The 27,230-nt window shown below is 47.3% G+C and overlaps 1 protein-coding gene across 1 annotated transcript in view; it reads right to left on the bottom strand.

Annotated features, from left to right (window-relative positions):
- Positions 1-3,574, bottom strand: part of LOC8025354 — a 152,812-nt gene extending 149,238 nt beyond the window's left edge. Inside the window, exon 1 of the mRNA XM_042289504.1 lies at positions 3,557-3,574. The gene's annotated coding sequence lies outside the window, so the exon portion shown is untranslated. The remainder of the gene's footprint in view (positions 1-3,556) is intronic.
- Positions 3,575-27,230: the final 23,656 nt, after the last annotated feature.

Consider the following 27,230-nt stretch of genomic DNA (forward strand, 5'->3'; position numbering starts at 1 on the left):
TACATCACCAATCAAAACATTTCTTGTCAGGACTGCCCATTACATGGAGCAGGGACCGAATGAAACACAAACCTCTGCCCTGTTCCAGGAACACATACAAAAAGAAAATATATTAACCGTGAGCCAGCTTGGAAAGCTTGCTGCTGCACGAATAACCAGAATAACCGTAAAAAGGCTAGATGCTAATCAAGTTTCCTTTGGTCCTACCGACCGAGAGGAAACTCCATTGTGAACCTGCAGGCCGGACGGCCAGTTGGGTCGCAAACAAGATGCGAGATGGATAGAATGCTCGAAAACCTGTTCCCTCCAACTGGCTTGGCTGTCGGGATTGCCGAAGTACCTCAGAATCCAGGTGGAGTGTGAATAGGAGCCATATACATAGCCATCAATACCGGAAACTTCCATTGGGCCGCAGCTGCAGGAAGTGTCAGTACGACGGATGCTTTGTGTCGTATCGTTCGTTTCGTCGGCCATCTTGTTGCCACCAGCAATTACGCAGTAACAGCTTTTGGGTTTAGTTTATTATGCCCCGGATCGTAACAGGCATAATAAACATATAAAGTGGTCAAGTAAATGAAGGACCTCTTAGTCTGGAGAGTTGCAAAGCTGCACGTGCCGAAATAAAAGGCTCGGTTGGTTGAAACCCTGAAATTGTGGAAGAATTGCATCCAAGATATTTGTTTATTGAAGCTACCTTCAGCGGTCGAAGACACTGCGGAGAGGCGTGCAAGCACATTTTCACGATAGTAAATGCATACCACAATGGAAACAATAACAAAAAATAGGAAGCAGATAGGTCGTGGATCGCTGCAAGAATGGTTTGTGATAGAGTTTCCAAGGAGTCGTCCCAGCGGAGCTAGTTTAGTTCTTTGGCCATGCAGGGAATATGAGCGAAATGCTTCTGGTGAACGAGTTTCGGACTCTTGACTCATGAAAATGATTAACATGGGAAAGAGGCAAAGTATTGTTTGATAGTTAAAGATGGGATTATGAAAGTAAATGTTAGGAATAGACATGGGCATGAAAAGTCACGCTGCAGCCAAGGAGAAGACAAATCTAAACTGAGTTTTACTGATATGACACTTGCAGTGTTGTGATGATAGGCAATATAATAAAATGGGCCAATCTATTTTAGACAAGTTTTAATGCAATGACGAGGGTACTGTGGCCATGATTCCAGGAGGCTGCGCATCCCAAATTTGTTTAGACTGATATTTCAGAGAAGACAGATATAAGCGAAGCAGGTGCCAAGGAAAAGCTGCATTCTGGGTAACCCAATGTGCGGCTAGCATGAGTAACAAAAAACTAATTATTACAGCAACGACTCCAGTAAAGGAATGTCCTTGCCGTGTTTGTGCTGGATGTATTTTCCCATTTGCTTTCCAAGAAGGGTGACAGAACTCTTAGAAGGCCGCGCCAAAAAAAACAATGCCACAGCCTAAACATGGCAACATGGGTTTCTTCAGTGTCGCAAGCGAATTAATCTTTACTACGCTGATGTGCCCCTCTCCACCGACGCTGGAGGCGCTGGTCTGGTGGACGCACACACTGCAAAACAGCACCCAACTCTAGCATCCTTGACAAAACCACAAGACAAGCTGTCTTCGTCCAGGCGACGGTGTAATAAACGTGTTTGCCATTGTGTGTTGCACATGGAAAGCCGGCTGCTCACTTAAAGACCCCATTGTGCTCGTGGTGGGTCCCTAATGGAGGAAACCTTGGACATTTCTCGCAATTAAACGCCTTTGGAGTGCGAACGGACAGAACACCTATGCTTCTCGTGGACCTGCGCTACGGCCAAACAAAGGAAACAGATGCCTGGCATCAGAGTGATAAAATGTTTGTGCACACCACATTTTTTTCCTCTCGTGTATGGGAGCTTCGCCACAAGAAAGTGATGTCGCTTGCCGTGAAGACAAGCCTTTTTCTCGGCAAATAACACAACGCTCGCGTCGTATCGGTCAAACTTCGGGTCGACGCACTTTGGCAGTGTTGTGAACGGAGAATGGACTCTTAGTTGCCTGCACTGCTTCAGCTATCTCGTTGCCCAGAATAGTACCACGCAACCGAGACCGCAAGTGCCGTATCTCGAGAGTTCTTGCTGGAGCCTGACACTGAAATCGGATGCATGTTCTCCTAATCTCGAAGCGCCTTCCTGTAAGAGATGCCACAGGCTGCGTCTATTAAGATAACTCAAAGGCACGGAACTTTCTGATACACTCAAATTGGGTCTTCGGGCAATCACTGAGCCGTGGCGAATGAGCTAATGATCCCCGAGGCAGAACAAAAACATCCATCCGTCAGGCATAACCGTCTGCCCGAACCAGTAACGCAAACGAGCAATCAGTAAAGCTGACAGTGATGGATGCCCACGCTCGGATGCATTCAGCCTGCGCCCAGCAAGATTTTGCGGTGGAATAACAAGAGCTATTGAAGCACTGGCAGCTGCGTGGACAAAAAACGATATTAATTATCAGTACAACTCGAAACACTGTCAAATATTATGTTTCTCAGCGATTGCATACACGAATGTTAGAACAGGGCATAATGATTGATAAATCCATTGCACCCAGGCAGCCCTTTGTACTGCGTCGGCGTCAGTGTCAAGGTTGGCTCAATCGGCGGCCCAGACTGCGTCTGGAGGACGGGTCGATTTCCGCCGGGCATACAAGGGCATTCCAACGCGCACTTAATATTACAATTATGCACCAGCCAAAAAAAAATGCACCATTTTTTTTTTTGGTTCCCAAAATTGCGTGAAATGTTAATGGTATTTTTCTTTTTTTTTTTTTTGCGACAAATTATTTACATTGTTCATTCAGCTGCATCATGCGTACACCCTTATTTAACCCCCAGCCTTCTCGATACTTTCAAGGATTGCACAATCTGAAAACAAGTGTCAAAATGCACGCTCCAAGGACAAGGTTCATCAAAAAATCTAACGCAAGTAAGGCATAGCCTCAAAGTAAATGTGCGCTAAAAACAGAACTACTTTGACTTCGGCACGACGAACTGTAGTGCAGAGACGTAACAGCGGATGGTCAAGAGAAATGAGACCAAAACAACACAAAATTAGTGGCGATGTGCGAGCCCGATCCAAGGCCGTTCACAAACTAGCGACGCAGGTAGGAAACAATCATCACTGCTCAGATTCACAAACAACCAACACAGCAGTATTCGCGAAAAAATAAGGGGATAATAAAACGGAATCCAACTGTATTCGAATCCGGACGTAGCGGCGGCGATATCGGCAACCTGTCGCGGCTGCATATCAGTCGCTATCGTACACCAGCTGTCAAGGCGTTCACTCTCGGTGTCGGTCAAGATCTTCTTCAATGGAAAGAGATACCGTCCGTAAACAAAACCTCCAAAATCGCGGGAGCGAGATCGCGCCACAACTACGAGGAAACAAACCGAGTTCTCGACATTAGGCCTAGCACGCGCCCGTCGAGAGTGGGATTCCACCGAGGGATCAAGTGCGGTTGTTGAAAGTCTTCGACGAGTTCGCGCGGGGAGAACGCGCCGCTAGAAAAAAACAACGTCGGAGATAACTTACCGTCGATGTTTCTCGAAAGTATTCCGGCACACACACTCGGCAAAAATAAGTTCACACTTGCGGTACGCGACAAACACCTCCAAACGCACACTTTTCTTCGGTCATTGAAGTTTTCTCCGGGCTGAGCAAAGGAACCATTTTCCGAGAACTGCGGTGAAGGGAACCAAAGGGATTCTGACGTCACGGAGAGAGATACTCTCCACCGCAGCGTTCATCCGTGCGCTGGCGCGCTGGGTTTGAGAGCATAAAGGGCAAAATGCGGCTGTGGCGCCATCTGGGGAATTGCTGTGAAACCGTTCACCGCACTTGTCTTGGCGGGAATTTCTCCGCTGTTTACTTGAATTAATACTCAAGTGATAAGTGCCTGCTGTGTGGTGCGCGGGCAACTGCGGAGCACGTGTTGTGGGACTGTGAAACTCGGCCGGCGGAGGCGGCCACGTCGAGTGGTCTTCCGCCGGACATCAAAGCCGGGGTGATGGCTAGTAGCCTGGACCTCCAGGTAGCGGTCGTCCAGCAGGCCCGGCGTCTACTGCGCAGGCAGGTCCGACCTCGGGCCCCCTGCGCTGGGGCGTCGGATGGTGTGGGCCGCACCGGCTAGGCTTGACCTAGCTCTGCAGGCAAATAAAGACGTTTATTCCTCCTCCTCCACAGCGCAAGTTCGTTTGCTTCTCGCGCAGGGGTTGCACCGACGTCAGAACACTGAGCTCTCATTGGCTCTAATTGGGAGGCTAGTGGATAGATCTCAAGGCAGCTAGCATTGAGGTCTACCCACTATCCTTCCAATCGGAACCAATCAGCGCTCGGTGCTCCGACGTCACCGTAAACCTTGCTCAAGAAGCAGATGAACTTCCGCACCGCATGGAATCTACAGAGTTGATTGTTGCAACAGGAAATCATACACTGGAATATGCAGGCAGATCTCGGCACATTTGAAAAAATTAAGTTTTCGTATGCAAATACAAAGGATCCAAGCTTTCCGAGCCGAATTAGATAACCGAGTGATCAGCGCGTACTTTATCAGAGGCAAGATATATATATATATATATATATGCATATATATATAACTTGCCTCTGGTAAAAGTGCTCAAAAACATCGCATCGTCTGGTTTTCACAAATGTCATTTTCGCGTGTCTAAAATTTTCAAGCCTAAAAAAAAAAAAAAACAAAGAAGTCACGCGATATTAAAAAAATAAAAAAAATATTCACGTCTTTACTCGCTAGCGAACTGTGACATTAATGCCCATACATAGTTACGTCGGAGATTTTTATTTTTTTTTATGTTACGCTTTTTTTTTTTTTTTTGTAGTCTGAATACATTAGACATATGAGTGCTACCTTGATGGAAACGACGCGATCGCATGTTTCTCAGCACGTTCTAGAACTTCTGTATTGAAGGTTTCGCACACAAGTTAATGTTTAAAAAGTTGGCTAAATATTATGTGTTAATTAACCAGTTGCACTGAAAAAGAAAAGTTGCAACGTGCGATATTTTTATTTTTAATTCTTTGGCACAAGTTAGCTGAAACACCCTGTATATGAATCAGTTTATTGCTCTGTTACGAGAATATTAGCGTAGGCGGCCTTCAAAAGCAATATCTATGGCCGCCGCAAGACTTCCAATGTCGCGCATGGTCACGCCCGACCCACGTTGCGCCAACATTTGATGGATCGGCGTTAATGATGGACGCGGTTTCGAGAACCCGCCAAATTATCAAGGTAAATACGAAGAACGTGCCGTAGCGGTTTTTTTTCTTCGTGGGCGACCGTTTTCTCCTTGAGGATCAAAATGAATTACATTTGTAGGTGAGTGACCACCTCCAATCAAATCAAACAGAAAGAGAAGCGTTTTGAACGATCAGCCACCCGTTTTAAAAACCAAAGATTCCACTCGGGTGCCCATGTCGCATTTACGTTGTCACGCTAATAGAGATGTTTTAGTAGATCGTTCCGATACCCCCGACAACGACACCCGATAACGGTATACGATGCATGCCCAAAGGTGCAGCGGAGTATCGGCCGTATCGTTATCGGAGTCATCGGAACGATCTACTAAAACCCCCCAATATCTGACAATTCGCGAAGAAAAAACTTTCGGTATGCTGCATCACATGTTCACAAATCGGTTAGAAATTACACTTTTCGTCTGTGAAATTTACAGGTTATTTCGACCTTACAATCCATCGCCTCGATTAGCGAAACAAACATATATGCCTGAAGATTGAGGTTAAAGTAAGATCGAGGATAACCACCGTCTTTGGCTATCGGCAGTCTTTCACCGAAAACAAAGTGCACACCTGCACCAACCAACTGATCTGAACGAGTGGTGGTGGTAAACAGTGATTTTGTCATGTTTAGATTGAGTTAGATATAAGCGCGCCAAGAAGAGAGCTTTTGTCCGTTTCTGTCGGAGATTATTTCCTAGTTCTCGTGAAGGGTTGTTCACAGGGCATGCAGCATCTGAAGCTTGCCTATAGGCTTGCCTCTTCTGAACACTGCACAACAACCATCAGCCCATGTAGGAACGTTTCCTGGATTACTTTGATAGATTCAGGATCCTGAATGAGAATGACACCGGATTTGCCATTTAGCGGTTAAAATATATGCATATCTCCTGGAATTGGCCGCTAGCAGTTAAATAATAATCTTGCGGATGCTAGAAAAAATGTTATTAAGGCTAAAGGTCGCAGCATGTCTGAAGGGGTCCCTATGGTTTCGTCGAAACTCATTCGTGAATTGCGTTTCACGTGACAACTTTTCACGCACTCACCAAGGTTTCGTAGCCATTTGTTACTCGAATTGCACGCTTTAGGGACATTTCGTCACGCATGTATCACGCCCCCCCCCCCCCCCCCCCCCCTTCCATCCCCCCCTTCCTGCGTTCACGCAGCTTCGCGGCGATAGTCTACGGCAGCTGATTACAAAAGTGTTAACCCATCTGACCGACCCGTACACGCCGCTTTGTGGCGACAACCTCACGCAACTAATTACAGAAAAAAGTTAATCTGAGTGGTCAATGAAACGATTTGTCGATGAAACAATCTGTAGATGAAACATCGCGTGTCCATGAAAGGATCTGTCTATGAACTGATTGCCACCGGTCTGAACGTGTACGTTTTTTTACTTCATTTCCATCGCGCTGTTTCTCTCGTTTCTTTAAACGCAGGGGAGGCTTACTTTTGCATGTATGTGTGTGTGTGTGTCTAAAACTAAGGAACTCCTACGAATGAAGCTATCTACAGACAGGGGCGGATTTAGAGGGGGGGTCCGGATGTCCTGACCCGCCTCTTGATTTCCGCATGTGTAAAATTTAGGGCGTGAAACGAGGGAGAGGGGGGGGGGGGGGTTCCTAAACAAATGGTACGCTGATCAACACCTGACCCCCCCCCCCCCCCCCCCTCAGGAAATTCCTGCATCCGCCCCTGTCTACAGAGCATCCTTTTCAACCAACGCATCAATCGTGAAGGTATTTCTTGATATTTTTTTTTATTTGATTAGATTCCCAACGATGTCAGGGCGTACGCCAGGTTTCACCCATGTTACGCTGTACGTCCTTGTCCTGGCTGCATTGCCGAAGTGGTTTCGGATCCACCAAGAAGCCTAAAGAAAAACGCAAAATAATAAGAATATAGTTTTCAATTATGATTTTTAATATTGGTTGTCTACTTCGTCTTGGGGCAACACATCTTAGGAGGTGTTTATTAATTAATATATTTATTCATTTTATTGCCTTTAATGCCCAGAGGGCGTTAAAGAAGGAAGTAGGAGGCAGAGAAAAAATAGGTGAAATTCGCACAATACATAGAGGAACAACAAATGTAGACTAGAAGAAAAAAAAATATAATGGCGAGTTTGGAAGCTGATACGCCGGTGATTGTGGCAATTGAAGTTGGGGACACCGGGGAAAAAAAAAAAGGGGGGGGGGGGGGGGAGACAAACAAGAAAACAAATAAGAGAAGAAAATAAGAGAAGTTTTTAAGACTTACCCATTCTCGAGGCAATAGTCATCAAGGCAGCACCTCCATCAACGTAGTTATTTATCTAGTGTTTACATTTGGTGCTGCCACACCCGCCTGATGAGCACTTGCAGGAAGTGGCGCCATTGCGCTTAGAGTCTGCAAAATGAACAACCCATGTGTTCGCGATTACTCGAGACATCAACGTTCTAATCAGTCATCTAGCCTCACCCTGTGACGCATTTCCTCATCGTCGCGTGATGATCAAAAGGACTCTTTCATGCCGCGATTTCATTTCCTTCGGGGTATGTGTGTGTGTGTGTGTGTTTTGTTTTGTTTACTGTGTAAGGAATTGAGACCATAGTGTTATTTTAAGGAGATACTCCGTTTATAAACCAACAGAAAACCCGAATATAACTTTTCGCTACCTATAGGTTACGGAACTAGAAATCTATCTGGATTCTATTTGGATTTCAGGTTTTCAGAAATTACTCCTTTGTCTGCAATCTGGAATGCAGGTTTCCCGATACAATTCCAGTTAGATTTCCAGTTCCATAATCCAGATAGTGAAAAGTTATACTAGGTTTTCTTCGGTATAGGAAATGGATACTTCAAAATATATACAGTATAACATGCGGTATAGTCCTAAACGTACAGTATACTTTTAAACATGCTGCTGATTGAAAATAGCTTAAGAAATTTCAGGAGTGAGGGAAAAAAAACAGGATTAATATAGACGTTGCATTTCAATAAAGGAGGAAACTGGGTGAAAAGATACATTGATTTACGCAAAATACGTCGACATGCATCCAAGGATAATCAGAAGAGTAACCTTTCATAAACATGCATATCTATTCAAAGTTTGTATCGAGCGTCACAAACCAACGAAAAACAGATACATAAGTGTTCCAAATAACTATAGCACTAAACGTAAAAAAAAAAAAAAAAAGAACGGTGCGGTTTGCGGCAGTGAATTGAGCTGTATGTTGTTACCAAGCGTCTCACGATTTTTTTTTTAAAGGGGTTATGACACGCCAAAAATAAAATATTACATAGCTATACTGCTAGGACCCATTATATGTTCCTATAATCCTACTAAATTTGTTTTGAAAAAAGGCGCGATAGTTTCGTGGATAAATCGATTTATATGCGGGCTCCTCGGAGGGGCAGATCCGGGCTGACCTGGAGGCTGATGACGTAGCCAGCCTCCAGCTTGGTGTCTAACTGCACGCACTCACAGACTTGGCTCTCTTGGCGTATCGAGCCTCAGCTTCCTCGTTTACCTTCCACGTTTCCAGCATCCGGTCTGTGACGATTACGTCGACGGCATCGATCGCCTTGTCGAAGTGTTCGACATTGATCGCAGCAGCGATGAGAATGATTGCTATCAAGAGATGTTGGAAGCTGTTCATTTTGACTGCGACCCGCTGGCGACGAGCTCCAGCGACGAGGAGTTCGCCGTGGTCACCGTCGTCCGGGAATGTCTCGCAGGGAAGGTCAACCGGCCGGGGGGCGAGAGCGAGAATAGCTTTCAGTTTACCGAGCTGTTTGAGCGGTTTTGTTCGTACCGCGACGAGAAGAGCTTGGGCGATCACGGGGGCGCCTAGAATGAGAGAGTGTTCATGGTCACGTGGTTTATGGACACCATGGTGTGACTAACTCGAGCAGTGTTGCCTGGTCGCCAGATGAAAATTATAAAAATTCGTAAATTGAATATTGCAATTATCAGAGCTCTAAAAATTGCGTAACTAGTAGCCTATGAGCATTACATTTCAAGAATAATCTATCCGTTTAATTTTCGTGTCATAACCCCTTTAATGTCCCTAGTTCTTAAATTAATCAAGACAAATTAGCTAACTCTTTAATAAGCCCTTTCCGAAATTCGGAAATGATGCATAGATTATGCGCAGGCGCCAATAGTTGGTATCATCGCTTCCGGCGTGAAGTCCGTGATTAATTCCGATTTCGCGCCGAGCACTGACGCAGCACTCGTGTGAGATGGGTTTCGACTTGACTACACTCCGAACGCTGACGAAGCGCTCGTGTCCAATACGTGCTCACAGTACATGACCAACTAATGGCGGTCGCACATAATCTATGCACCGTCTCGAAATTTCGAAAAGTGTCCATTACTCGTCGAAGGACCGAGGTACGAGTTGGAAATTTTTAGGGCGCATTGGGAAACACCCAGCTAAGGTGTTTGCTACATCATACGCATTGCACGCTTTTTTTTTAGCCTAAAAAGGAAGTTTGCGAAATATAAAAGAAGACCACGTGACAACGGGCCCGCGCGTCGTGCTTGCAGCGCTTTCAGGCATGCTGTGAAGCAACGAAGTCCACCTTATAGCCAGCCGGCAATGGCCAGGTGGCGCCACGAGAGTGCTGCATTCAGCGCCACGAGCGGAGGCGTTTGCGTGTTAATGGGGCGGCCAGTCTGCCCGTCGGGCCTTGGCGAGCGGTGGCGACCCGGATTTCGGCAGTCCCCGTGTGCACGTGCGCGCCGCAGTGGAAATGGTTGTTCTAAGACCGTTTGGAGTTTTGATAGGTCGAAGTGTTTAGAGCATATTCATTTGGGCACCAGTTTGAGTTGTCTTCACCACTTGTGGGGTCGCTCTAATAATCGCCGCCCGATCGGTCTGTGCTTCGCTCGTCTCCCAGGAAGTGGCACAACACTACGAGAAGGCAGCGAATCGGTTGCCCGTCTTCGAGAGCCGGCAGTCCGGACCCGCCGAAAATAGTTGTCGCCCGTCGTTCAGAGCTCGCAGTCGGAGTCGTGTCAAGACTTGCGGATTATTTTTCCCGTACGCCAGCGCTGCGTAGGCTAGCTGTTCCGAGCTATCACAGTCAGGGTCTCGCTGCAGAACACTCCGGGATCGTCATAGCCCAGGCCGAGGGCTCGCCGTTTCCTCGCTGGTGGAATGCTCACGGGCAGGCACGTAGCCGGGGGGGGGGGGGGGGGGGGAAGCGCCCGCTTCTCTGCTTTGAAATCTTCCATTTTGCTGGGGCTTCCTCTCTCCCCTCCCCCTGATACAACATTTTGTCATGGGAGCCGGCACGTAGCCAAATCCTGGCTACGTGCCTGCTCCCGGCGATCGCCATGGGCCAGACCAGCCACAACTATCCTGGGAAAAGGCGCCATTCATTGTTGTAGGAATGCTCGAGGCACGTACCACGCGCCACTTCTGGGAAATTCATGGCGTCTGAAATCTAGCTCAGTGCTGCGCTGTGCCGCCATGATCTTCCCAAGCGTTGCACATTGCACGTGCCTCGTGTATCGACGTACCTTGCGCTACTTTTTAGCCAAAACGTCTCCATCGTTTCATGCCCGGCCCCAGCCTCGTGCAGCACGCTCTCTTCCTCTTTCCTCGCCGGCTGGCCCCCGCTCGCGCCTCGCTCGGCCGTCCTCTTCTTCTCCCGACGCCCCCACACACTAGAATAAAATGTGGGTGATTATAGTCGGATGCAACCTAAGAACAATCTTTCAGCTCCACCCACAAGCGCATTGCGCCCATCTGAAGTGCCTCCGCCGTCGAGAAAGTAGTTCGCTAGCAACGTTGCTTTTTCTTCCTCCAGGAATTCATTCAGGACATTTAAATAAGTTAGAATACGTTTTTGTCAACGAAATAGCTGTTTAGTAAAGAAAGAAAGTGATGTCCAATGTACCGTCTTCCCAATTCATTTTCTGTCCAAGATACTGTCTAACATACGGTCTAACATACCTCTCAGCAGTGCTAAGCCTCGCGCCCGCTTCGAAATTTTCGTTGGCGATAGCGTCGCTGGATTCTCACGTTGTCGCGCAAAAACTGCTGCAAACGCAAGCCGATACCATTAAGATTTCGTGGCGTAACTTCGGGCACGTAAAACACGGTGCAAAAAAGCAGAATAATTGTCACGAGAAACTATACTCCGTTTCACCTTCAGTCCGAGCGCAGTGGACGCCACGAGCCATCCCAGCCGATCCAGCGCCGGGAGAAAGTCGCGTGACCTGCCGGTGGGGCGGGGCGACACAGGGAGCTCAAGGTCGCATGACACTCCCTCAACGCCGCATTGGCTGGGATGGCTCCTAGCCTCCGCTGTGCTCGGACGGAAGGTGAAACGGAGTATAGCGTCGCGTTGCTAAAGCCAGCAGCCATGTTGAGCTTTTTTTTTCAAAAGGATCGCGATTGGTCCACGGAATCGTGACGTCATGAAAACGATTGGCTGGCGTTTCTCGGCGTAGGATTACATTTTCCTCTGAGAGGCATTTCCGGTTTTTTCTTAGCTTGCAACCGACTATAGAACCAAACTCTGCATGCTGGAGAACATTAGACGAGCCTGGTGTAGAAATGCGACAGGTAACAAAGTGTACGTGTAAGAAGGATATTTACGCTTCGCATGAGCTTTTTCTAAAGAAAAATTTTAGCATCCTGTTTTCTGCACGCCGTCAAATTTGTTACCAGACTCTGCATTAAATTTGGTTGCCGAAACAAAGAAAACTTTATGTGCTACGAAAATCCACTGTTTGAAAACACGCAGGTTTGGAAGGTTTTGGTTGCGACCGTGCGTGTGCCGAACGGCACACGTACAACTACGAGTGCCGGAACGGGCCGATGGGCCTCTCGCTTGAAGATCTGATCGCCCGATTCTAAACGTCACAGCGAAGCAACAATCGGCCCAATTGTTCCTATACCGTATTTCCCTATGTGGCTGTCTAAGCGACTCGTAATAAAACTTGTAGAAATATGTTATTTTGCCGATTAGTCTGCAAAACGAGTTCGTCAGACCACTTTCCAAGCCTGTACACATATTTTCCTTCAATTTATCAATTTCTGTAAAATTCACTTACTTGATGCGTCGCGCTGCAGTAATCCACTTCTGTCGCCGTGTCGCTTCCCAAGATCTCGAAGGGAAGCGGTAAAGTTTGACGCTTGAGTCACCTTCGCGACTGTGGCAGTCTTTCACGCAGCAGTAGCAACGTTAATTTTTTCGATGAACTCTAGGAGTAGGCGAGTTGTCAAAGGAATCCGGTGATGTTATAGAGACGTGAAGTCGGGACTTACTTTTACGAAAAACGGTCCCAAAAAGGCTCACGCCGACCCGAACTGCCACGTTCACACGTGCACGGTTTCTAAATGCGCCACCCGCAGTACCCGCGACCCGCGTCGTCCTGGCCTACCCACTTTTTTTATTTTGCAGCCGCTAGATGGCGCAACGTGTAGTACCAAAGTGCATTGCCGGTTGCCCATCGCCACGACGGGCAGGCTGTACGTCCTTCGTTGTCTGAGAGCGTGCCAGTGATAATTGGTGAACTTCGTTCCTTCAGAGCACGTCAGCCCTGCAAGCGCGACTCGCGGGCGCTCTGTCACTTGGTCTTTTTTTCATATTTCGCCAATTCTCTTTTAGTAAAAAAAACGACTTGTGCCTACTAAGAGTTTGTGGACTGTACTTCTTGTTAGGTAAGAAACCTCATTGCGATTGGCTATAGCCGACGAAATTACTTAGGCGGCAGCTCCAGTCTTCATCTGTGTCGTCAGTCCGAAAGTTGGAGGATCGGCTACAGTGCTGACAAGTTTTGGAGAATATCTCCCGATGATTTCCCGTATAGGTAATAGCACTAATTTCCTTGTCAGTCACGGAAATATTCTGAAATGTGGTTATCCAAAGTCGGCTCTATGGAATAACGGAGCCGTAATAATACGACACCCGATGTTTATAACATTGCGCCAAGACACTAATGGCACACAACAATGTTGGTTTCGATTTCGACGCTAACCGGAAGTGACGTCAGATGCATGAAGCCTACATAGAGCAAATGCCATTATTTGGTGTTTTTCAAGACGCTCTAGAACTTTCCAATACACACCTCGACACTTAAACGAATCAACAAAAATGAGCTCATTATTCCTCATTAATTAAGTAACTTTGAACATAAAAAAATCGTGCACTTTTATAAGACACTTGATAACAACGGTTGGAACCACTCCCGCAAAGCGCTCCACTTTTTTTGTGTGCAACTTTTTTGGACAAAAAAAAAAAAAAACGCAGCCATGTTTTCATAATTAAACAATTCCTATTAAGAAAAAAAAACTGATTTTTTAATAAACAGATTAGAACTTGATTGAATTTTGTAAGGCGCATATAAGGAGTATACAAGTTCGGATGAGACCTTATATGTTCTCACATGTTTATTGGACACCTTAATATAATTTAGAAAAAGAAGAAGAAGTCTGTTCTGTTTTCACTGCTATTGTGGGCGTCTCGCTATATTTTGATTTTAATCAAGTTTCTCACTGCTCGGGCCAGGGAAAAACCATACGATCTTCTAATTTGACGCATCACTCACCGACCATGGCCGCGGAGGGCCTTCCTTCCGGCCAAGCTGCCACGCCAACCGAAATGGAACAGGATTCAACGGGTATGTCGAGCTCCTCAAGCACCATATCCTACTACGAAAGTATCTCTGATGATCAAGATATGAATTCAGAGCCATATCAAATGGTCCTGGGCCGAAAGAGACGCAAACCATCTACTAGCTCAGACTGCAGCAGTAAGACAGTCAAAACCATGACCCAGGCTCATCCCCGCCTTACGGTGATAATCAAGCCCAAAGATCCAGTAAGCATGATTGCAACAATTAACCCGATGAAGATTACAGAGAAACTTGAAATGACTGCTCCAGATGGGGTCATCTTGGTTAGGCCCAATCGAAGACTCAACGTGCTGGCGATTGACACAAGAAACACTGAAGCCACGAAAGCGCTTCTTGGACTCACCTCATTAGGTGGAATACCTGTCATCGCTTATGAACCACTTCCACGGGAATTGGCGGCCGGAGTGATCTACCAGGTACCAGCAGACATTACCGAAACCGAGCTACAATCGGCAGTCCGTGCCACTGCACCCGTCATCTCCATTTCTCGACTGGGTAAATCTGAGTCTGTCAAAGTCGTCTTCAGCACGGACACACTACCAGAATATGTCACCGTGGGATACACAAGGTTCAAGTTGCAGCCGTACATAGAAAAACCACGTCAGTGCTGGAAATGCGGTCGTTTTGGACATGTCCAAACCGCCTGCACAAACGACGTGCGCTGCACTCGCTGTGGAGGAGCACACGACCGTATGAAGTGTGAAGCGGCTGACCTGCTCTGCACAAATTGCGGTAAAGCACATGACTCGACATCGCATCTGTGCCCTGTGTACCAAAGGGAAAAGAAAATATATCAGTACAAGAGCGAAGCTAAAGTTGGGTACACAACAGCAAAAGCGGCCCTACTGTCATCGAAGGAGAAAGTGTCCCAAGATCGCTCTAAAACAGATGGTACAAAAACGAAACAAGACCTGGGAGCTCACCAACTTCTACAGGAGGGAATTCAAGATCCACAAACCTCCTCGTCAACACAGCTGTCAAACGTTAGACAAATCCAAACACATGTCAAGCCAAGAGACGCCCAAGTATCCACCTTGAAGTTGAAGAATGAAAACGAATTTCCGAGACTCCCCAATTCAGCTTCGAAATCTGATGTAGAAGTCAAAGAAAACAGGCAACCCAGGCAGGACAAATCCAAGGCACCAGCCAAAGATCAACCGTCTGTTACTGGGGACAAGCTTCAAACAATCGTCAATGTCATCCGTAGTATCCTTTGTACATGGGAGTCTCCCCTATCCCAAGCACTACTAACTGTGATCGATGCAATACTTCCACTTATCAAGCTATGGTGTCGTTAGAGAAGCTTCGTGGTGAAGCCACCGTCCTTCAATGGAACGCGAGAGGTCTTCGAAACCGACTAGCGGACTTTCGTCAATTTGTGTTTAAATATCAGTTTCTCGTTATTGCGATTTCAGAGTCGCGAGTGTCTCACAACACCAGGTTATCAGGATATGAACTGTATCATTCTCACGAAGGAAATGAACTCAGCAGAGTTTTACTCGGCGTTCGGAAGGATCTGACATTTGTTCAACCTAACATCCCGCCACACCCTACAAATGAGTATATCGCAGCAACTATTAGAAAAGCAGAAGTTTCCTTCACAGTTATTGCTGGCTACATACCCCCTCGAGCACCCTTCGACGTTCAAAGGCTCGATACTATTCTACAGCAAACCCCATCCCCTCATATTCTGACGGGCGATTTCAATAGTCACCACGCATCATGGGGAAGTAAAAAGAATAACACTCGAGGACACGCATTATTTGACCTCACTCTAAAACATGATCTTGTAGTACTCAACGACGGAAGTTCGACGTATTTTAGAGGGGCATCTATGAGTAGTCCTTTAGATGTTTCGTTCGCATCTTCAACCCTCTCTGGGGAAACAACGTGGTTTGCTGATATTGAAACACACGGTAGCGATCATGTTCCTACATACACTACGATTCAAGGAATGTACTGCACGAAGCGACGTACCACAATGTGTTATACTGACTGGGATCTCTTTAAAACCAAAATGGAATCCGCATGTATCGCGGTAACCGAGCCAAAAGGTCTTGCAGAGGCTGTAACCTCTTCAACTTCTCAGGCGACAAAAAATGTCAACATGACAAAACCTAATAGTGCAGTCGATGGTGAATATGAGCGTCTTCGGGCTATTCGTCGACGAGCAGAACGCCGGGCAAGGAAGACTAAGAATGTTGAGGATGTTCGGGCTTCTAGGCGAGCGCAAAAGCGTGTTCAACGCCACCTGGACAAACTTTCCAAAAGACGCTGGAGGTCACTTAGTTCCAACCTTGACCCGAGAAAACCACTCGATCGAACATGGCAAATAATGCGAAGCCTACGTGCAAGGCCACAGCAAATTCACCCGTTCTGCGCCATCAGTCTGAGTCGCCAAGTAACAGAAACAGTCGTCGCTGAAGAGTTCTGTATCAAGATCACTTCCAGCTCTTCAAGGCCTCATGACAAAGTCAGTGCGCAGGAAGGACATGTATCCGTAAGTGTATGCAAGGCTATCGATGCATGTTTTACCTTAAAGGAACTTGATATGGCGCTCGAGATGTCTAACGTTAGGTCATCCCCAGGCACGGATGGTGTACGGTATTCAGCCTTACGCCACTTGGGGGAGGGGGCGAGGACCGCACTGCTACACATTTTTAACTCCTCGTGGGAAACGGGTTCTGTACCGAAGGAATGGAAAATTGCTCGGGTTCTACCAATCTTAAAACCTGGAAAATCTCCTTTAGACATTAACTCTTACCGTCCGATAGCATTAACAAGTTGCATAGGCAAAATAATGGAGCGAATGCTGCTTACCCGTATGGTATGGGATCTAGAAAATAGAGATTTATATCCTTCGTCCATGAATGGATTTCGACGCGGAAGAAGCAGCATTGACAACGTTATTGACTTAGTAACTAGTATTGAACAAATGAAGGTAGTAAATACAAAAACAACAGCTGTATTTGTGGACATAAAGTCGGCTTTTGATTGCGTAGAACACGACGCTATTCTTCAAGATATGAAGGCCATTGGATTTGGGGGACGAGTATACAAATGGATAGCCAATTACCTAAAAGGAAGAGAAGTCTACATATCGACACAGGACGGCAACACCGGTCTTCATCATATTACTAGGGGAGTACCACAAGGAGGCGTCCTCAGCCCGATGCTTTTTAGCATTTCTCTCATAGGTCTCCTGAAAATTCTCCCAAAAACCGTTCACGTGTCTATATACGCGGATGATATCTGCTTCTGGACTTGCAGTAGATCTCTGTATATCAACAAAGCAAGACTACAAAAAGCCATTAACATTACCGCACGGTACCTACACCTCCGAGGTCTGCACATATCGCCGGAAAAGTCAGCAGCGATGGCATTCACAAAAAAGCACACGGACAAATACCCAATTGAAATGGACGGAAAGGAAATTCCATATGTCACGCAACATACCTTCCTGGGTGTCACTCTCGATAGGCAGCTGACCTGGGGCCCCCATGTAAAACGCCTTAAAAAGAAGCTCTCCTCTTTCATCAATATAATCAGGATGATTAGTGGAACCAAATGGGGATGCTCTGTCTCCGCACTCCTTGCCCTTTATAATGCCTTATTTCTCGGACTTCTGCGCTACAGCCTGCCTGCTATGCATAACATCTCACGTACTCTTCTAAAAGAACTCGAGAGTATTCAAGCACAAGCTCTTCGCACATGTTTTAGGGCTTCCTAAAGGCACTTCTAATTTGGGATCTCTTGCGGAAGCACAAGCGATTTCACCAGCCGTTTTAAGAACGCAAGAAACGTTAAGAGCCCATCTTCGTCACAAATCTCGTACATATAAGCATCACCTCACAAATATAGTAACAGAGAGACCATCATCTGGCTTTGCACAAGTCATCGCACTCTTGGAGGATTACATCCCAACTTCTTTTGAAGCTGCGGTAATTCCAAGCTATCCACCATGGAGGTACCCTCACTTAGAAATAAGAACAAGTATTCCGGGAATCGCTTCGAAGAAAACAATGCCCACCCCCGTGATTACGCAGACAGTGCTGGAATACATAAACCGAACGTATGCCTCATTTAGACATGTCTTCACCGACGGATCTACAATGACAGCATCATCGACCCTGGGAGCCTATATTCCGTCTCTGGACGCATGCATACAAGCAAGGTTGAGCCACGTTACGTCGTCAACAGCATCGGAACTCGCAGCAATTCGAGCAGCTGTTGCTCGCGTGGGAGCCGAGAGTCCTAGTTTTTGGGCCATCTTTGTGGACTCTAAAACTGCTCTACTCACCCTCTCTGCGATGAAGAAATGTAGCCCGAACTTGCAACTCGCACAGGATATTCTGGAAGCAACTCGCCAAGCTTCATGCAAAGGGCACCAGTTTATTATACAGTGGATTCCTGGTCACTCTGGTATAACCGGAAATGTTATCGCTGACAGAGCTGCTCGAAACGCTCATGAGAGCGATATTACTGTGTCAATCCCGTTTTCTAAATCAGATGCAAATAACTTAATTAGAGATATAGGCCAAGAAATAGCATCTTCCCTTTGGAGAAATCCTCAATATCATTATTCCTATCTTTACAATATCGATCCCAAACTTAGATTTCGGGCACCTCGGGGACTACCAAGGGCAGCCGAGACGGTCCTACATCGCTTGAGACTGAATGTGGCATACACCAACAGCAACCTTTATAAAATCGGTAGAGCTGAGTCTTCTGATTGTGCTTCGTGCGGAGTCACCCATAACATCGAACATGTATTGTGTGAATGCAAGGACTACAGCCGTGAAAGAGAGCTTATGAAGACAGACCTGAGGCTACAAAATGAACAAGACGTAAGCATTCGTACTCTGCTTGGTCCATGGATCTCTGCTGCTGAGGGGTATAAAGCTACGAAAGCTCTGCTGAAATTTCTAGCAGCTACTCGCTTACAGAAGAAACTGTAGGGGAGTAGATGAACAGCAATGGCCGATGACAATTTCCAGTAAAACATTTTCGTTAGCTTTCTTTTTTTTTTTTTTTTTAGTTTTTAGTATTTTGGTTTTGCGTGTTTTCTCCCTCTATCGTTTTTTGTTTACCTTTCTCTCTTCTATCTTTTTCTGTCTACCTTTCTCTCTTCTATCTTTATGATTTTCGCTTCCGTTCATTTCACAATGTAGCAAACCAGCACCAGGCGCTGGTTGACATCATTGTTTAAATAAACGCCTACCTCTCTCAAAAAAAAAAAAAAAAATTAATATAATTTATTTTACTATTGATATACTTATCCGCCTAGAAAAAAACATAGTCGTTGATTTTAACAGCAATCCAGAACAAAACTTACAAAAATAGTCTTTGACGGCAATACAAGAAGACAAAACAAATTCTAAGATATTTACAGCAAATGCGAGATAACCATAAAACGCGTTATCGGGATAAAAAAAAAATGTGTCAACCTGCTGCTAAAAATTGAAGTCAAGTGAACACTACTACCGCAGTTGCAGGCATTGTCCATTTCGCTTGGCCTGGGGAATAGAACAGAAGTGGTCCAACAACTTTCGAATCCCGTGCCACGCTCTTTTTATGCGTATTGAGTGGACCGTATAAAAAGCAAAAGCGGCGGCTCCTGATTGGTCGAAAGAAATGGTCGTACTTTACGAAACGACACAATGGCGGGAGCAGTATATAGCATCCGTGACGTAGTCGTTATCATATCAGTTGCCTCCTAGCGACATCGAGCGAAGCGACTCGTTTATTGTGAGATCAAGTGCTGTTGCTATACGGGGGATCTAAATAAGGCCACCTGCCGGCTTTAGCTGAAAATGACATTATTATCAAGGTCTGATAACAATCACTAGGTCATTATTTATTTTATTTTACATCGATGGGTTCTTCTTACGTGTGAAACTAAAATCCATTGACTCTAGAATCTGGTGCCTTCCGATGATGGCATTCCCGAGTCCCATCAGAGCGCTGTGCCTTCGTAAAATTTTCCAGGTGTTCTCAAAGGCAAGTCTTACCGATTTAACAGGCGTTTAAGAAACTTCTTCCACGAATGACGACGAACGAGTAGAAAACGTGTCTTCACCATGCTGCCGCCAGCCTCCGCAACGCTCGCAAAAACGCGAGTTTGCTGCATGCAAGATGGCCGTCCGGTGGCCCCACTCGCGCTACAGCGACAAAGCGGGAATGCGCGATCCAGCAAATTGTTATAAAGATCAGTGAAAAATACCACGGAGGTAGGTAGGCTGAAGGCCACAAGGTAGAGATAGATGGCCTTAGCGCGATAAACTGGGCAGCTGAAAGTGACCCCCAATTGGCCGCCGCCATGTTGCACATTTTTTACCACTAGACACGTGACCTTATAGTTTTACGTCTAGGTTTAAACGAAATATAGCCCACAAATAATTGCTTATTGATCTTTAATAGCAGTACCGATGAGATAGGTTATGTTTCGTTTGTTCATCCGATTAAGACGCCTTAGCAAGGCCTCGTAGTCCCATTATGGCCGCGCCCAAGCACACCCCGAACCAGCAAGGTGGTGGCGCCCGGGGGCCCACTTTGAAACGTGTAATACGCCACCTCATTTCCCCCTAAATTTAGCGGGAAAATTCACGTCTTGTGGCCAAAGCATCAGTTTAGTTTCCCCGCTAGATTTAGGGAGAAATCGACGTCACGTGGTAATTCAAGTCTTCTGACCCAGACACCAATCCAGCTTCCCCGCTAAATATAGCGGGGGAAATCGACGTCACGTGAGCTGGCATCACGTGACCTATTCAACCATTCCGCTTCCCCGCTAAATTTAGCGAAGGAAATCGACGTCACGTGACCTATTCAACCATTCCGCGTCCCCGTTAAATTTAGCGGGAAAATATGCGGCACGTGACACACCAATTTCCGTACATTATGAGACTTTAAAAAGAAATGTCGCTGTCAATCAGTGGCGTAGCCAAGATTTTATTTCGGGAGGGGTTCACCGGCATTATCCCCCCCCCCCCCCCCCCCCCTCCCAAATGACGAAACAGGGTGAACTCGCGGCGGTACGGACGCTCGCGCAAAGATTAGGGAGGCGCTGTTAAGATAAAACTGTTAAAGCTGCATTGTCATTTTTCAAAACGGAGTAGGCTTTATTTACAGGAATACGGGCATGGTGGCTCACTGTTCTACTCTCGTAGTAGTTGCGGCCCACCAACTTTAAAAGCTTCCTCACAGCACACAACTCCCTCCGCTTTTTGAGGTAGCACTGCATTACCAACGCGTGCCGGCCAGACAAAACAAAAAGATAGCTATACTGTCATAATAAATTAAACAGCAACATACAAAAAATTGCAAAATTAGAGCAAGCGTTTATGCACAAACACTTGGCAATATTCCAAGCCGCAATTAAAAAGGTCGAGACAGCTGAAGTCGAAATTTAGATGCCGCGAGTAACAAGACGGCAATGTCACCGCTCTAACATTCCCGCTGGAAGCACAGAAGAGCATTTTAAGCGTTCCTTGTTCCTTTCTTTCATGGATTACCTGATCACAAAGTTAGATGGGAGATTTAAAAAGCACCGGCGACGTTGCAATTACTTTCGTCGCTTCTGCCTGCAAAGATCTTGGCAAGCGGGGCAGATCTCAGCGCTGAAGAGTTTTTGGAGCTCCACTCAGGCCTGGTTTCATTTCCTGAACTCCAATGTGGGCTGCTCATATGGGCTGCCAAATGGAAGAGGGAGCAACGTGAAACGCTCGTCACGTGCGCGCTACAGGCGATCGCCCTTTGTCCGGAGGCCCTATTCTCAAACGTTCATCGTCTCCTCAAGATCCTATCTACTCTGCGCGAAACAACGGCGGAGGCCGAGGGCTTTTTTCCTTCACTATGACGGTTGAAAACATACCTGAGAGCGTTCACTTCGAATGAGCGACTGCCCGGTGTCGTGTACCGAGTCGGGTCGAGTCAAGAGGACCAAAGACAGGAGCCGCAAGAGAACACCAACTACGCCGGTGGCCTTTATCGAACAACCCAAAACCTCGAGCCTACGCACACGCGCGCATCGCAGCCTTCCACGCGCATCCGTCCCGCGCTACCCGAGTCACGCTCATCTGTCAGCCAACACAGCCAGCCAGCACTTGTGCCATATAACGCAAGATGCGTTCCCACTTATATGACACCTCCCCCTTTTAAGCATTAATGTCCATAACGAGTTGGAGGACGCGAAATTCGGCCACTCCGGGTTACGGTTGTTGAAAGGTCGTTGTCCTGTTGACCGGCTGCTTCCATCTCGGAGCTCGCGGGCTGAAGATGGTGCCGGGTGCGTCGTACTGTCCCTTGGTCCGTTTCCACGAGGTAAGACCTAGGCTGTCCTGCTTGGCCTTGTATCATTCCCTGCGAAGCCGCACCCGCGTGGATCCAGACCGCTGAGTGGGGGGTTAGCACCTGGCAGTCTCTCGTCCTATGGCGTCTGTTATAGTCAGACGCCTCTCTCGTCTTACGAAACCGGTACCGTTGTCGATATTTCTTCGAGTGGCGCCAGTGAGGTCTCAGTGTAGTTGGCGCACTCGGAACTGTTGAACGGAGCTTCCGTCCCATCAGAAGCTCTGCAGGGGAGAAACCTTCAGGCCCTGGGGTAGTCCGGTGTGCCAGAAGAGCTTGCGCCACATCCGATGATTTCGTCAGCAGGTTCTTTGCAGTTTGTACCGCTCTTTCGGCCTCCCCGTTGCTCTGGGGGTAATATGGACTAGAAGTCACCAGTTGGGCTCCCCAATGGTTCACGAATCGCCGGAACTCGCTCGATCCAAACTGGGGACCGTTGTCTGAGCGTATAACTTCCGGACATCCATGTCTTGCGAAAACTTGACTGAAGACTTTGGTCAAGTCTTCCGTTGTCGTTCGTGGAAGTTCCTCAAGCTCGAAGAACTTCGAGAAGTAATCGACGATGACTACATACTTCTTCCCTCCCAGCTGGAAAAGGTCCGTTCCGATCTCTTGCCACGGACGATCGGGTAGTGGAGTTTGAAGTAGGTGGTCCGTAGGAGCTCGTCGATATTGCTGGCATGTAGGGCAGCGACTTACGTATTCTTGTATTTTTGTGCTGACCCCGGGCCACCAGACAGAATCCCTCGCTCTTGCACGGCATCGGACGACACCTTGATGTCCACAGTGTATTCTTTCTAGGACCTCTCCTTGCAGACGGGGGGAATAACCAGCCTGTCGTTCCGCATAAGTAGACCTTGCACAACCGAAAGGTCTGTTGCGAGACTGGCGAACTTCTTTAGGTTTGGAGGAAGCATGTCCCTCTCGGGCCACTGTTTTTGGCAGTATTCCATAACTTTAGCCGTACTAGGGTCTCTGGACAGTTCAGTCCTCAGCCTCTCCAAAAAGGAAGATGCTGGAAGAAGCTCCACTGTCAGCATCTCGTACTCTTGAACGAATGTTTCACTCTTGTCAGCATCTCTCGGTGTGACTGTAGAGTTGTCTGTCGTTGTTAGCGGCTTCCTGGACAAGACGTCTGCGGTGTACATCTTCTTGCCTGGTACGTGAGAGATAGTGAAGTCGAACTCGAAGATGCGCATTCTTAGCCGCTGTAGCCTCGGTGTCATTTCGTCGAGACGTTTTGTCGATAACAACGGTACAAGGGGCTTATGGTCTGTCTCGACGTGAAATACTTGTCCTACCAAGTAGGTTCTAAAATGATCAGACGCCCAGACGATGGCCAAAGCCTCCTTTTCGACTTGGGCGTACCTTTGTTCCGTCGGCGTCATGGCTCTCGACGCGTACGCCATGGGGCGTCTGTTGCCGTTCTCCTCCTCTTGGAGTAGGACCGCCCCCAGTCCATACGAAGAAGCGTCTGCCGATAACGTCAGGTGCGCTCCTGGTTTGTAGAAGGTTAGGACAGGAGTCTTGCACAGTAGATCTTTGACCTCGCAGAATGCTTTCTCTTGAGGCTCACTCCAGAGCCAGCTTGCATCCTGATGTAGCAGATCTCTTAGTGGCATAGTCTTGTCCGCGATGTCAGGTAGAAACTTGCCGAGGTGGTTTACCATGCCTAAAAACGATCGTAGCTCTGCCATGCTTTCCGGTGCTGGCATCTTGACAATCGCTTCCGTCTTCTTAGGGTCTGCCGCAATGCCTCTGCCGTCCAGGATGTGGCCCAGAAACCTGACGCGACTCTTGGCGAACTCGCACTTTGCGGAGTTCAAGGTCACTCCGGAGTTACGGAGGCGGCGGAGCACCACCTCGAGATTTCTGTCGTGCTCTGTTTTGTCGCGGCCGAAAACTAGAATGTCATCCATGTGACAAACATGCCCCGGGATTCCTTCTAGAATCCTCAGCATCTCCCGCTGGAAGAATTCTGGCGCCGTCGCGATTCCAAATGGGAGTCTCTTAAACTGAAAACGCCCCACTGGTGTGATGAAAGTGGTCAGTTCTCTTGATTCCGGAGCTAGTGGGGCTTGCCAGTAGCCGGAATTGGCATCTAGTTTGCTAAATACCGTAGCTCCTGCAAGCCTTGCCAGGGTCTCTTCTACCGTGGGCATGATGATGCGCTCCCGCACCAGCTGCGGATTGAGCTGAGTGTAGTCCACGCAGATCCGGATAGAGTTATCTTGCTTTTTGGCAACCACCATGGGTGCGCACCAGGCTGTGGCGTGGTCGACTGGTTCGATCACGTCCATGTCTTGCATGCGTTGTAGTTCCTTTTCTACACTGGGTACCAGCGGAAAGGGTACCCGTCGCGGGTAGGTGATTGCAAACGGCTTAGCGTCCGGGTGGAGGGTGATCTTGTACTGGACGTTCATTTTCCCCAGTCCTTGGAAAAGCGATGGGTACTTAGCGTGCAGTTGTTGCTCGTACTCTATGTTGCTGTCAACGTTGACCTCCTGTAAGCTAGGCAGCACCTCAAGGGCTTGAATAGCCGCTCGTCCAAGCAGAGGGTATCTCAGCCGGTCGGTTACGTAGATCGTCTCTCTGGTTGTTCGCCCACTCCAGGTTATAGTTGCCTTGAACTTGCCGAGTGTGCTGAGTGGAGAGTGTCCGGCTCCAAAAAGTTGCGTCTCTGTTGGCTCCAGCGCTGCCAAGGTTGTCGCGTCGCACGCGCTAGGAGGTACAGCCGTGACGTTCGCTCCCGTATCCACCTTGAACTTTACTTCCCGGTCGTTCAGCTTAGCTGTGATGAACCAGGGGCTCCCGTTTCTTGAGTGTACCAGCTCGCCAAGGAAGACTTCGTTTAGTCTCTGCCCATGTGCTCGTGATTTTCGATTTTCTATCGCATGCTTCGAAAAACAGACGCTTTCGAAGTGGCCTAGCTTTTTGCAGGCGTTACACTTCTTGCCTCTCGCAGCGCATTGAAGCTGGGCGTGCTTTTGCGAACTGCCACACCATCGGCATGTCCACGTTAAACTGTTAGGACGTCCTTGGTCTTGCGACGTGCTCTGACGTTTGGTATCTTTGTTCACGCTTTTTCCTCGCGGATGTCTTTTAAGTTCTTCGAGGACGTCGCTTCCAGTCTTTGCGCTGCGCAGCTCTGACTGTTGCCGCTTAACTGTCTCCGACGATCGTGCTGTCGTGGTCGCTTTTTCCAATGTAAGTTGAGCGTCCAGCTGGAGCTTCTCACTGAGTTTTGTGTCAAGCAGTCCTACCACGATGCGATCTCGGATGAGCTCGTCCCGCAGAGAGCCATACTCGCAAGTATCCGCTAGTTTATGTAGGGCCGTGATGAAGACCTCCACTGGCTCGTCCGGTTCTTGCTTTCTCGAGTTGAATTTGGCTCGCTCGAAGATGATGTTCACCCGAGGAATGAAGTGGGTGTCGAATTTGGCCTTGACTACATCGTAGTCGATAAGCTGATCTTCGGTTAAGTTGAGCGAGGAGAGAACATCCTCTGCCTCTCTGCCCATCGCATAAAGGAAAGTGTTGACCTGAGTCGATGCGTCCCGGAGATGGAGTCCTGAGATTATGCGGTAACGTTCCCATCGGGTTATCCATCTCTTCCAGTCATTAGGATTCCGGAAATCCAACTTCTCCGGGAGCTCGACTGCGGAAGGATTGAAGAAGGATGCCCCTCCGCTGGCCTGGGTGTTCGAAGAACCCGAACCGTCTGCGTCGTTAGGCATGTCGTAGTTCGGCCGCTGGGTCGCTTCTCAGGTCCTCGGAGGCGTTAGAGGGCCACCGCTGCCACCATGTCGTGTACCGAGTCGGGTCGAGTCAAGAGGACCAAAGACAGGAGCCGCAAGAGAACACCAACTACGCCGGTGGCCTTTATCGAACAACCCAAAACCTCGAGCCTACGCACACGCGCGCATCGCAGCCTTCCACGCGCATCCGTCCCGCGCTACCCGAGTCACGCTCATCTGTCAGCCAACACAGCCAGCCAGCACTTGTGCCATATAACGCAAGATGCGTTCCAACTTATATGACACCCGGTTTAGCGCTTTTAAATGTTCACCGCGACATGGAAGTTCAAGCGGAGGACGTCCTGGATATCCTTTGCCCTCAACGCAGGCGGCTGCATCTTAATATGTAGACGCTTGGCATAAATGAAAAGATCAAGATAGCCTGTAAATTGCTTTCTGAATTAACTAGTCACAGTTACTTTTTTATTCGTGGTAATTTACGGCGCGCTAAAGAGCGCTACTACTGTAAGGTGTTCAAGGCAGCAGGGCTGCAGAGGGGTGTACGGACGTCACGTGGGAGGAGTTAAAATTCTCTTTAAAATCGAAACCGTTCATCTATTTCAATTAATAAAATAGTGCGTAATTCTCTTGAACTAACCGAATATTCTTTGGCGAACGCTTTTAACCTGCATTTTGTGAATATTAGAAGCGGGATTGTTACTGTAACGTATTGCGTTTTTTATGATAGAAACAACAGCTCGATTTTTTTAGATCCGGTTGTAGAACCTGAGGTCATTAATGTGATTGTACAACTTAAGAAAAGTGGAGCTTTTGACTTGGATGGTTTACAAATAAGGCCTTTTAATTATGTTGTTCAGTAATTAGTGCAGTGCTAACGCATATATTTAGTTTTTCTTTGATGACTGGTGTTTTTCCTCAACGAATGCAAATAGCAAAAGTGTTAGTACTACAAAAAAAAAAAGGGGGGAGTGTAAATGTTATGGATAATTACAGACCGATTTTTATATTGCCAATATTTTCTAAAATACTTGAAAAGGTACTTTATACACGTATAACTAATTTTTAAACTAAGCTTAACTTGATATGATTTTGGTTTTATAAAGCATAAATCTACCGAGGCTGCAGTACTCGTCTAGAAAGAATTCATCTTGAAACTTTTGAAGAAAAAAAATTGTTCTTGGAGCATTCATAGACTTCGCAAAGGCTT

The sequence above is a fragment of the Ixodes scapularis genome, unplaced genomic scaffold (assembly GCF_016920785.2).
Source record: "Ixodes scapularis isolate PalLabHiFi unplaced genomic scaffold, ASM1692078v2 PGA_scaffold12__126_contigs__length_90152505, whole genome shotgun sequence".
Lineage (NCBI taxonomy): Eukaryota > Metazoa > Arthropoda > Arachnida > Ixodida > Ixodidae > Ixodes > Ixodes scapularis.